We start from the raw sequence: 11214 nt of genomic DNA on the forward strand, positions 1-11214 counted from the left end.
AAATATTGTAACGATCACTATTGTATTCCCTAGGGTCTCTGCTAAAAAATGTTTATATATAGATATAGATATATATATATATATATATATATATATATATATATATATATATAAAATACTATAAAAATGCTATACTATATAAAATGCTGGGGGGTTCTAAGTAATTTTCTAGAAAAAAATATGGATTTTAACTTGTAAGCAACAAATGTCAGAAATGGGCTTAGGTGTCAAAGGGTTATAAACTGAATCTACCTTATGTATATCTATCTATCTATATATATATATATATATATATATATATATATATAAAACAAGGATGCAATCTCCATATATTGCAATATCTTTACTTGAAAATCAAATCGTCATACAAAATCCAACAAAAACGACTATACAGTTTCAAGCATAACAATTCTCTTCATGTATGAAGAGCATAGTTATGCTTGATACTGTAGAGTCGCTTTATGCTGGATTTTGTATGACGATTTGATTTTCAAGTAATGATATTGCAATATATGGAGATTGCATCCTCGTTTTCTTGATGCATATGCATTGTGGATGGAATGGGAGCTCCCTTTTGATGTGAGAAATTTGTGGCAAATTGGAAGTGACTCACTATATATACATACACTATATATACCGTATTTGCCGGCGTATAACACGCACCCCAAGTTTAGGAGGGAATTTTAACCCCTTCCCGCCGAGCGTACGCAGATCTGCGTACTCGGCTTCCGGGGGGTATACCGGGATGATGCCCGCACCTGCAGGCATCATCCCGGTGCCGTTTTGTTCAGCGGGCGATTGGCTTTCCAGCCATAACAACCGATGCGGCTAAAAGCCGCTCGGCTGTTATGCCGGAGGAGCGGGAGGGGACGTCCCCCCCTCCCGCCGCCTCTCGCCGCTGTTACCGGTGCTCCTGCTCGATCGGGAGCACCGATCAGTGGTCCGACGCCTCCGGCTGCTGCGGAGGAACTGGAACGAAGCCGTAATCGGCTTCGTTCCAGTCTCCTCATCGTAAACACGGAAGCGACGTCATGGCGTCACTTCCCGTTTACTCGGCTGCCAATGGCGCCGGTTTAAAAAAAATATCCGGTATTCAGAATCGCCGTTTTCGGCGATCTGAATACATTGAAGTGTAAAGGAGGGGTGGGGGGTCTTTTAGACCCCCGATCCCTCCATAAAGAGTACCTGTCACCACCTATTACTGTCACAAGGGATGTTTACATTCCTTGTGACAGCAATAAAAGTGATCAAATTTTTTATTTTTTTTTAAAAACAATTTAGTCGTTTTAAAATAAATAAAATAAATAAAAAAATAAAAAATTTTTTTTCAAAGCGCCCGCCGTCCCAGCGAGCTCGCGAAGCAAAGAAAACGCATACGGAAGTCGCGCCCGCGTATGTAAACGGTGTTCAAATCACACATGTAAGGTATCGCCGCGATCGTCAGAGCGAGAGCAATAATTCTAGCAGTAGACCTCCTCTGTAACGCTAACCTGGTAACCGTAAATTTTTTTTAAAGCGTCGCCTATTGAGATTTTTAGGTACCGTACTTTGTCGTCAATCTACAAGTGCGCGCAATTATAAAGTGTGACATGTTTGGTATCTATTTACTCGGCGTAACATTATCTTTCACATTACGCAAAAAAATTGGGCTAATTTTACTGTTTTGTTTTTTTTTTATTCATGAAAGTGTCCCTTTTCCCAAAAAGTTGCGTTTAAAACACCACTGCGCAAATACCGTGTGACATAAAATATTGCAACAATCGCCGTTTTATTCTCTAGAGCCTCTGCTAAAAAAAAATATATAATGTTTGGGGGTTCCAAGTAATTTTCTAGCAAAAAATATGGATTTTAACTTGTAAACACCAAATTCCAAAAATAGGCTTAGTCATGAAAGGGTTAAGGAAAAAACTTTTAGGAGGAAAGTTTAAGGAAAAAAAAACTTACATTTAAATGCCCATCAATGCAGCCTTATCAGTGTCCCTCTGAAGCCTTGTCATTGTCATTTGAAGCCTTGTCATGCACCCTTGTCCATCATTGCACCCTTGTCAGTGTCATATGCAGCTTTGTCATGCAGCCTGTCTGTCATTGCAGCCTTGTCCATCATTGCAGCCTTATCCATCGTTGTCCCCTTGTCAGTGTCATTTTCAGCCTTGTCTGTTTTATTTTCAGGTTTTATTTTTAAAAATGGCGTGCTCGGTAGTTCTTGGCCGCCTTCGGCCATTCTCGTCAGCTTTCGGCCGCCTTCGGCCCTTCTTGTCGGCTTTGGACCGTCTTCAGCCCTTCTCGTCAGCTTTCGGCTGCCAAAAGCCGGCAAGAAGGGCCGAAAGCCGCCGAGAAGGGCCGAAGGCGGTCGAAAGCCGTCGAGAAGGACCGAAAGCGGTCGAAAGCCGTCCAGAAGGGCCGAAAGCGGTCGAAAGCCGCCGAGAAGGGCCGAAGGCGGCTGAAAGCCGCCCAGAGGCTCCAAAATAGTGGAGAATGGGTTTATAACACGCACCCACGGTTTTCCCCTGATTTTAAGGGGAAAAAGTGCGTGTTATGCGCCAATAAATACGGTGTATGTATATATATATATATATATATATATATATATACTGTGGCAGAGTGATGCCCCACCCAGGTGATGTTAAGGCAAGCTGAGGGGCTCCATGGGGTTTGCCTAATTAGCAGAAAACTGGGTTCTCAGTTTCCTCATGGTTTAGAAAAATCTATTTTGTGACCTGAGATTTCCGGATTTTGTGAACCACCAGCACATTGGTAAGGTGTGTGGGCTATTAGTAGTGACCTGACCATGGTTCTGGGCTCCACCCTCCCAAAGAGTCCAAGTGTGCAAGAGAGATGCCAGGGAGGTGCATATCTGCTGGGAAAGACAGAGACCAAAGCCTGAGGGCTAGAGCAGCATTGTAGCAGTAGCAGTATATAAACAGTGTTGGCAAGGAAATGTTCTGTAGGAGACAGACGATGGCTTGAAGTGTAAGGCCTGAGCAGCACTTCTGTAGGTGTAAGCCAGGAAGCTGAATAACCATTTAGTTACTAAAAGTGAACCAGGAGGCTGGATATTTAATTTTTATGTTAATGATGAAGACACCCTGTGTGGGAAAAACTTTGTGTGAACTTAACTTTAAATAAATGTGGGCCAGCAACCCCTTAAATGAAAATATTTAGTATGCACTGTACCCGCTTGCGAGGCCTACACTTGAGCTCTAAAACCACAAACTTTACAATATATATATATATATATATATATATATATATATACACACACACACACACACACACTTATACACAGTGCTCAGCATAAATGAGTACACCCCTTTTAAAAAGTACAATCTTAATCAATATCTCAATGAACACAAGAACGATTTCCAAAATCTTGACAAAACTGCGTTTTATAGAAAATGTGTTTAATAACATAACTTAGACTACAAAATCCAGAGTTTTACTCAAATTAGTTGATGCAAATTAGTTGATGCAAAAATGAATACACCCCACAACAAAAATTTCTACATCTAGTATTTTGTATGACCTCCATGATATGTAAGGATAGCACTGAGTCTTCTAGGCATGGAATGAATAAGTTCCAAAAAAAAAAAAAAAAAAAAGAATTGTCATGAACGATCACCCTAATGTATGGGTTTGAGCAAGGAAGAGTAAGTAGTTAATAGTTAGTAAAAAAAAATACAAATGATTCTTCAACTGCCCAAATATAAATCATTCACCTAATTGTATGTAAATTATTAAAGTTAGGTGTGTTTCTCTGAATCAGATAGATGCACATAGAAAAAATTCTCTGGAAAAAAAGAGAGGGCAAACAGCCCAAAAGGGATTCTTCAAGGAGGAACAAAAACTAGCAAAATTAATAATTACTTTATTATAAATAATTCCACCATATACAAAATGTATTAAATAGAAGATACCTTTGCCACATAATAATATAACCTGATAACGTTATCAGAACATGGATAGCAATACCAATCACACATTCATTCAACCCAATCAAACAGAAGTCAGCTGATTAGTGGTAAAGTCTTATGCATTAGTGTGTGTACCCCAAAGCTCCAACACACATGCGTGTATATATATATATATTTAAACTATATTACCAAAAGTATTGGGCCACCTGCCTTTAGACACACATGAACTTTAATGACAGGCTGTCAGGGAGTATTGGCTATTGGGTAAGTCAATACACCGACAGTGGACATGAGGCCTGCATAGCATCAGTGATCTGCTGATTGCTGGTGCAATGCTTTCCAGGCTTCTGCAACAAAAAAAGAATAAATGCACATTTGTTTTATTGATGGGCACAGTGTCAGTTTATGGGTACAGTGGCTGCAATTGATGTTTTTTTTTTAAAGTTTGTTTACGCCCCCCCAAAAAATGTTGGCCCGCCACTGCTCCAATGTGGGCTGATGTACATTGGTGCCAAGCACCACGAGCACGCACCGATGCGCACACGGGCACATGCATGCACCCGCACACTGTAACGCACAACAGCGTACACAGGAGCGCGCGTGCCAGCACACACCGCCGCGCGCAGCACCGCGTCTATTATGGGGACTTCTCCGACAGTGCACCTTCCTCAAGGGCAGACTCCAGATGCCCAGTTGGGCCAGTCTGGTGCCATGGGAACTCCTGAAAGCCCATAAATGCTCCCTGGCATGTAAATTGCCTTCAGGCTCCCAGGAATTACCCCTTCCATTTAATTAGATGCTGGATTTGGTTGTGCCTTTTCCTACAATCCAGGATCGCTTCCACCTCAAATTGTTACTTATTGTTGATTATTATAGGTTCTGATGGACCGTTACTTAGGCTAGCAAAGGGATTAGTAATAACACGCTTCAACAGCGTCACATGGAAGACTGGATTGAATTTCAGAGTATCGGGCCAAGTCAAGCTCATAAGTGACATCATTAATTTTCCTCTTTAACGAGAAAGGTCCCATGAATTTAGGACCTAGTTTCCTTGAAGGACAAGCCCTTTTTAAGTTAGCCGTGGACAACCATACCTGGTTGCCGGGTTCCAGAATAAGTTCACCTTGCTTCTTTTTGTCAAACATTCTTTTGTTGTATTCCTGATTCTTAACCGTGGTTTCCTGTAAAAGTTTATTGTTAATGAGGAAGAGGTCCATTGTTTTTGAGACTGCAGGATTGGCACACTAAGGAATATAACTGGGCAGCAAAGACGGATGGAAGCCATAGTTGCAAAAAATGGCGTCTGCTGGATGGCAGAATGCAGGGAGTTGTTGTAAGGAAACTCAGCGATAGGCAGTAAAGAGACCCAGTCAAGCTATCTTGTGCCCTTACATGCAGATGGAGACAATTACATAGAGCAGTGATGGTGAACCTTGGCACCCCAGATTTTTTGGAACTACATTTCCCATGATACTCAACTACACTGCTAAATGCACGAGCATCATGAGAAATGTAGTTCCAAAACATCTGTGGTACCAAGGTTCGCCATCACTGCCATAGAGCCTTTTCTTATTCAGGATATGAGATCCCCTTGGAGTAACAGGAAGTTTTCTGAAGGGAGGATGGTGTCTGTAGGTAATGATTTCTCAGAGTGGTGGAACATGTGGGAGAGTGCAGCTGGTTTGATGTTTTTGGAGCCAGGTCTGTATGTGATATGGAACTGAAATCTGGAGAAGAAAAGTGCCCACCTTGCCTGCCATGGTTTCAATCTCCCGTTTTTAAGTACTCCAAGTTTTTGTGGTCTGTGTAGACCAAAATGGGATGTGCTGCACCTTCCAGTAGGTAACACCACTTCTCTAGAGGGGCCTTGATGGGCAGAATCTCCCGATCTCCCACATCATAATTCTTCTCTGCCGTGGAGAGTTTGCATGAGAAAAAGGCCACTGGGTAAAGAAGGGCCTTGGTGCCTTGCCACTTTGATAAGATAACTGTCAGGTCACCTTGAGGCGAGGTGACAGATGCACACTGTAGGGATCAGGAGTGCAAGGTTGTGGACCCTACAGCTGACTGCTGCGGACAGGAGACAGGACCCACCGGGGTTAGAGCGTAAGATTCCCTGGGGCGCGGAGTCTAAGAGCCAGCAGGTGTTCACCAGAGCCTCGAGTGGTGGGGATGGACTTGGCTGCAACTGGCTCCAGGTCGCGACCCCCAGGGTCCCCCAGCTCACACCCACAGTAGGCAACAGGAGGATAGGGATGGTGAGGGACAAAGCCAAGGTCGGGGGCCACAAGCAGACAGAAATAGTCAAGGACACGCCAAAAGGTCAGGATCACAGGCAAACAGGAATAGTCAAAGACACGCCAAAGTCGGTAACGAAACAACAGAAGAGCACACGGCAGGTAACAGGAAGCTAAACACACAAAGGAATATACAATGGTTGATCAGCAATGTTGGCTTGCAGTGCACATGTTAATATAAGGTTCCCTGATAGGGCCTGGGGTAGAGCCATGCTTAGAGGAGAGGTGATAAAAACCACCAGGTGGAAGTGGCTGGCCTCTTAGTCTGAACACATGAGGGGAGGTAAGCAAACAGGAAGATCACTGCATAACCATGACAATAGCTCCTACAGCAATTTCTGAGGCATCAACTTTGAGGACAAATGGTAAGGCAGGGTCCGGGTGTTTCAGAATGGAAGCAGAGGTAAATAACTCCTTAAGTTTTTCGAAGGCAGATTGCGCCTTGGAAGACCAACAGAATCAAGTTCCTTGCTTGGTCAGCTCAGTAATGGGAGCAATTATTGCAGAAAAGCCCCTGATGAACTTCCGATAAAAATTGGAAAAGCAAATAAAGCGCTGTACCCCTTTTTTATCTGAGGGCGCAGGCCAGTCCAGGATGGCAGACACCTTTTGAGGATCCATTTTGATGCCTTCGACAGAAATGAATATAGGTGAGTCACCGACGCAACAAATAACTATCATTTGTGTCAGAACACGTATAATATATAAAAAACCTGGTTGCTGCAGTCAAAAAATATATACATTCAATAAATGAAAGAAAAAGTAATGAAAATGGTGTTGGCTGCACTACCACAATATCATAATATAAACACCACTCTTTTCAACCGTGAAAAAAAAACAAAGAATAATAATAAATAAATAAAATAAAAAATATACCAGTCATGTATAATGGTGAATATCGTTCTTACACACTATCCACTCTTTAACATAAAAGTGAGACCAACATATATTTCAACATAACCTCAATATGAGCACTTAATTCACAAACATTGTGTATTTAATGTCCAATTTGTACAATGTGCCAGTATCCACTGGAAATCCCCATGTGAATTGTCCTCTGTAACTATACGATTCCTGTGCTTTTATTTTTTCATCCGTGATTTACTTGTGACTACTCCACCACTCAGGTGACAACACCACCACCACACGGATTGACCGCTCAGCATGATGATAAAAATGCGCCTTTGGTTCATTAGGAAGGGATAACCACTCCACTTTTGTTGTTTTATCCTTGCTGTCCCCAATAAACTACGAGCCCGTAGTATACGTCCTCATGAAAATCAGACAGCGATCATTGCGCAATGAACTTACACTTTTTATTTAAAACCAGATAAAAAAAGAGACTGTACACCCACATTCTTTAGTGCCCATGAGCCGACACCAAGCTTATCCAACAGTTTGGATGAGTGTAAAGATGTCGCCGTATGCTTCCTATGCCGGCGTGCGGTGTAAGCCTCATTTTCACTCGGCTTGGGGTTCAGACCTTGCTCTCGCTGGACCGGAAGCTTCTACGTGTTTCGCAATAATGATTGCGTCATCAGGAAGCTGCTTCGACAGAAATTACTAATTTACTTTTACACAATAAAATAAATAAATAAATAAATTATATATATATATATACAGTGGTGTGAAAAAGTGTTTGCCCCCTTCCTCATTTCCTGTTCCTTTGCATGTTTGTCACAATTAAGTGTTTCGGAACATCAAACCAATTTAAACAATAGTCAAGGACAACACAAGTAAACACAAAATGCAATTTGTAAATGAAGGTGTTTATTATTAAAGGTGAAAAAAATCCAAACCATCATGGCTCTGTGTGAAAAAGTGATTGCCCCCTAAACCTAATAACTGGTTGGGCCACCCTTAGCAGCAACAACTGCAACCAAGCGTTTGCGATAACGTGCAATTAGGATTTACAGCGTCCTGGAGGAATTTTGGCCCACTCATCTTTGCAGAATTGTCCTAATTCAGTTACATTAGAGGGTTTTCGAGCATGAACGGCCTTTTTAAGGTCATACCACAACATCTCAATAGGATTCAGGTCAGGACTTTGGCTAGGCCACTCCAAAGTCTTCATTTTGTTTTTCTTCAGCCATTCGGTGGTGGACTTGCTGGTGTGTTTAGGATCATTGTCCTGCTGCAGAACCCAAGTTCGTTTCAGCTTGAGTACACGAACAGATGGTCGGACATTCTCCTTCAGGATCTCTTGGTAGACAGCAGAATTCATAGTTCCTTTTATCACGGCAAGTCTTCCAGGTCCTGAAGCAGCAAAACAGCCCCAGACCATCACACTACCACCACCATATTTTACTGTTGGTATAATGTTCTTTTTATGAAATGCAGTGTTCCTTCTACGCCAGATATACTTGGACACACACCTTCCAAAGAGTTACACCTTTGTCTCATCGGTCCACAGAATGTTGTCCCAAAAGTCTTGGGGATCATCAAGATGTGTTGTGGAGAAATTGAGACGAGCTTTGATGTTCTTTTTGCTCAGCAGTGGTTTTCTCCTTGGAACTCTGCCATGCAGGCCATTTTTGCCCAGTCTTTTCCTGATGGTGGAGGCATGAACGCTGACCTTAACTGAGGCAAGTGAGGCCTGCAGTTCCTTGGACGTTGTTGTGGGGTCTTTTGTGACCTCTTGGATGAGTCGTCGCTGCGCTCTTGGGGTAATTTTGGGCGGCCGGCCACTCCTGGGAAGGTTCACCACTGTTCCATGTCTTCGCCATTTGTGGATAATGGCTCTCACTGTGGTTCGCTGGATTCCCAAAGCTTTGGAAATGGCTTTATAACCCTTTCCAGACTGATAGATCTCAATTACTTTCTTTCTCAATTGTTCCTGAATTTCTTTGGGTCTCGGCATGATGTGTAGCTTTTAAGGATCTTCTGGTGGACCTTACTGTGTCAAGCAGCTCCTATTTAAGTGATGCCTTGATTGTGAACAGGTGTGGCAATAATCAGGCCTGGGTGTGGCTAGAGAAATTGAACTCAGGTGTGGACAACCACAGTTATAGTATGTTTTAACAAGGGGGGCAATCACTTTTTCACACAGGGCCATGATGGTTTGGATTTTTTTTCACCTTTAATAATAAACACCTTCATTTACAAATTGCATTTTGTGTTTACTTGTGTTGTCCTTGACTATTGTTTAAATTGGTTTGATGTTCTGAAACACTTAAGTGTGACAAGCATGCAAAGGAACAGGAAATGAGGAAGGGGCAAACACTTTTTCACACCACTGTATATATATATATATATATATATATATATATATATATATAGTGACAAGCCAGGGTAAGATTCATATGGATTGGTTGGCTTTTTTTTTTTGGTGCATCATTTGTCCTGCCCAGGTGCCCTGCTCAGTGCTGTCTCACTCACCTCAATCTAGCAGGCTGCAGCTACTTGTCTGCAGCCCTCCAGGCTCTGCTAGTCCACTGCTTCTAAGACAGAGAGAGTCCGGAGGGGGGGCGGAGTGCAGATGTAGATCACTCCACCGGCGCCTGCGGGACCTGCAGCCGGAACCAGAGAAGCTGCATCTGCAAATGCGGCAGGGTTACTCCGTGGTTGTGGTCCTAGTTCCCTGCTCAATCACCTCCCACTCGCAGCACAGCTGTTTTTGCCAGGGACACAGGGACAGGACAGACATTTTGCAGGCGGTCAGCACTAACAAAAGGTGTGAAACACCAACAGAGCACAGGGATGATTAGGGTGTGCCTGGGCACACCCCGTGGGCACGCCTATCCCACTGAATCATTTCCACCCTGTTTTTCTTCAGAAATGCAACATTGGCCTTAGATGTGTGTTTTGGATCATTGTCATGTTGGAAAAGTGCACGATGACCAAGGGCACGTTGTGATGGTAGCATCTTCTTTTTCAATAAAGAGCAGTACATCTGTGAATTCATGATATCATCAATGAAATGCAGCTCTCCGACACCAGCAGCACTCATGCAGCCCCACAGAAGGACACTGCCACCATATTTCAATGTAGGCAGGCACCATGCATTTTTCTTTGTACTCCTCACCTTTGTGATGCCATACAGTTTTATTTTTTTTCAATACTATTTATTACAAAATTTTCTTGCATATTAATTTACATCATTTTTCATTTTGTTTTGTTTTAATATCTTACAATTTACATATACTTCCTATTTCATCTTCACCCTTTCTTAACTCTCATACCATTCCCTCACATACATACTATGGTCACCATTTTCTTCCATCTATTATTCACACTATACAGTATTTTCATATATACTTATATCCGTAGTTAAATAAGATCTACTCCATTTTGCCCATATATTTTCATATTTTTGCACATTTCTTGGTGTATCTGGACCATCTCTCTTCTTGTAATAATCCCAGTAAACATACTTCAATTGTGTTAGTAATGGGTCTATTTATATCTTTTTCCATTTTACTGTCAACTTTTTGCCAGTATCCCCCTATACTACCACAGTACCACATTAGGTAGAGAAAATCTGCACCCTCCTGCCCACATCATGTACAATTTGGCGCAGACATTCTCCTAATTTTATACAACCTATTTAGACCAAGGTAAGTCTGATTTATTATATTTGTACTCAGAGTCTTACCTATGGATAATATTGGAAAGGAAAAGAGAAACAGAGAACATGAGGTGTTCCGAGGTCACGTGGTCAGTATGCCTAAAAGGGGACATACCCAAGTATGAAATAAATGGAAAGGAAAAAGTAACAGAAAAGGGAATGGGTGGGTGGGACACGTGAGCCTATGACCACCAGGGGAGGAGGCAACAGAGGGCAGGCTTTATGCGACCAGACTCCTCCTACAAATACAGGCTGACCTGCGGTCAGCCTTACACTTGTACTCGGGGTCGTATCTATGGATAATATAAGAAAGGAAAAAAGAAACAGAGAACATTGACCTGAGGTGTGCCGGGGTCACGTGATCAGTATGCCTAAAAGGGGGCAAAAATAAACACAGTAGGTGAAGCTTAACAAAGATTTGTTATACACTAAATAACTA

Source organism: Lithobates pipiens, unplaced genomic scaffold (genome assembly GCF_037356315.1).
Source record: "Lithobates pipiens isolate NorthernLeopardFrog02 unplaced genomic scaffold, aLitPip1_a1.2 Scaffold_27, whole genome shotgun sequence".
Lineage (NCBI taxonomy): Eukaryota > Metazoa > Chordata > Amphibia > Anura > Ranidae > Lithobates > Lithobates pipiens.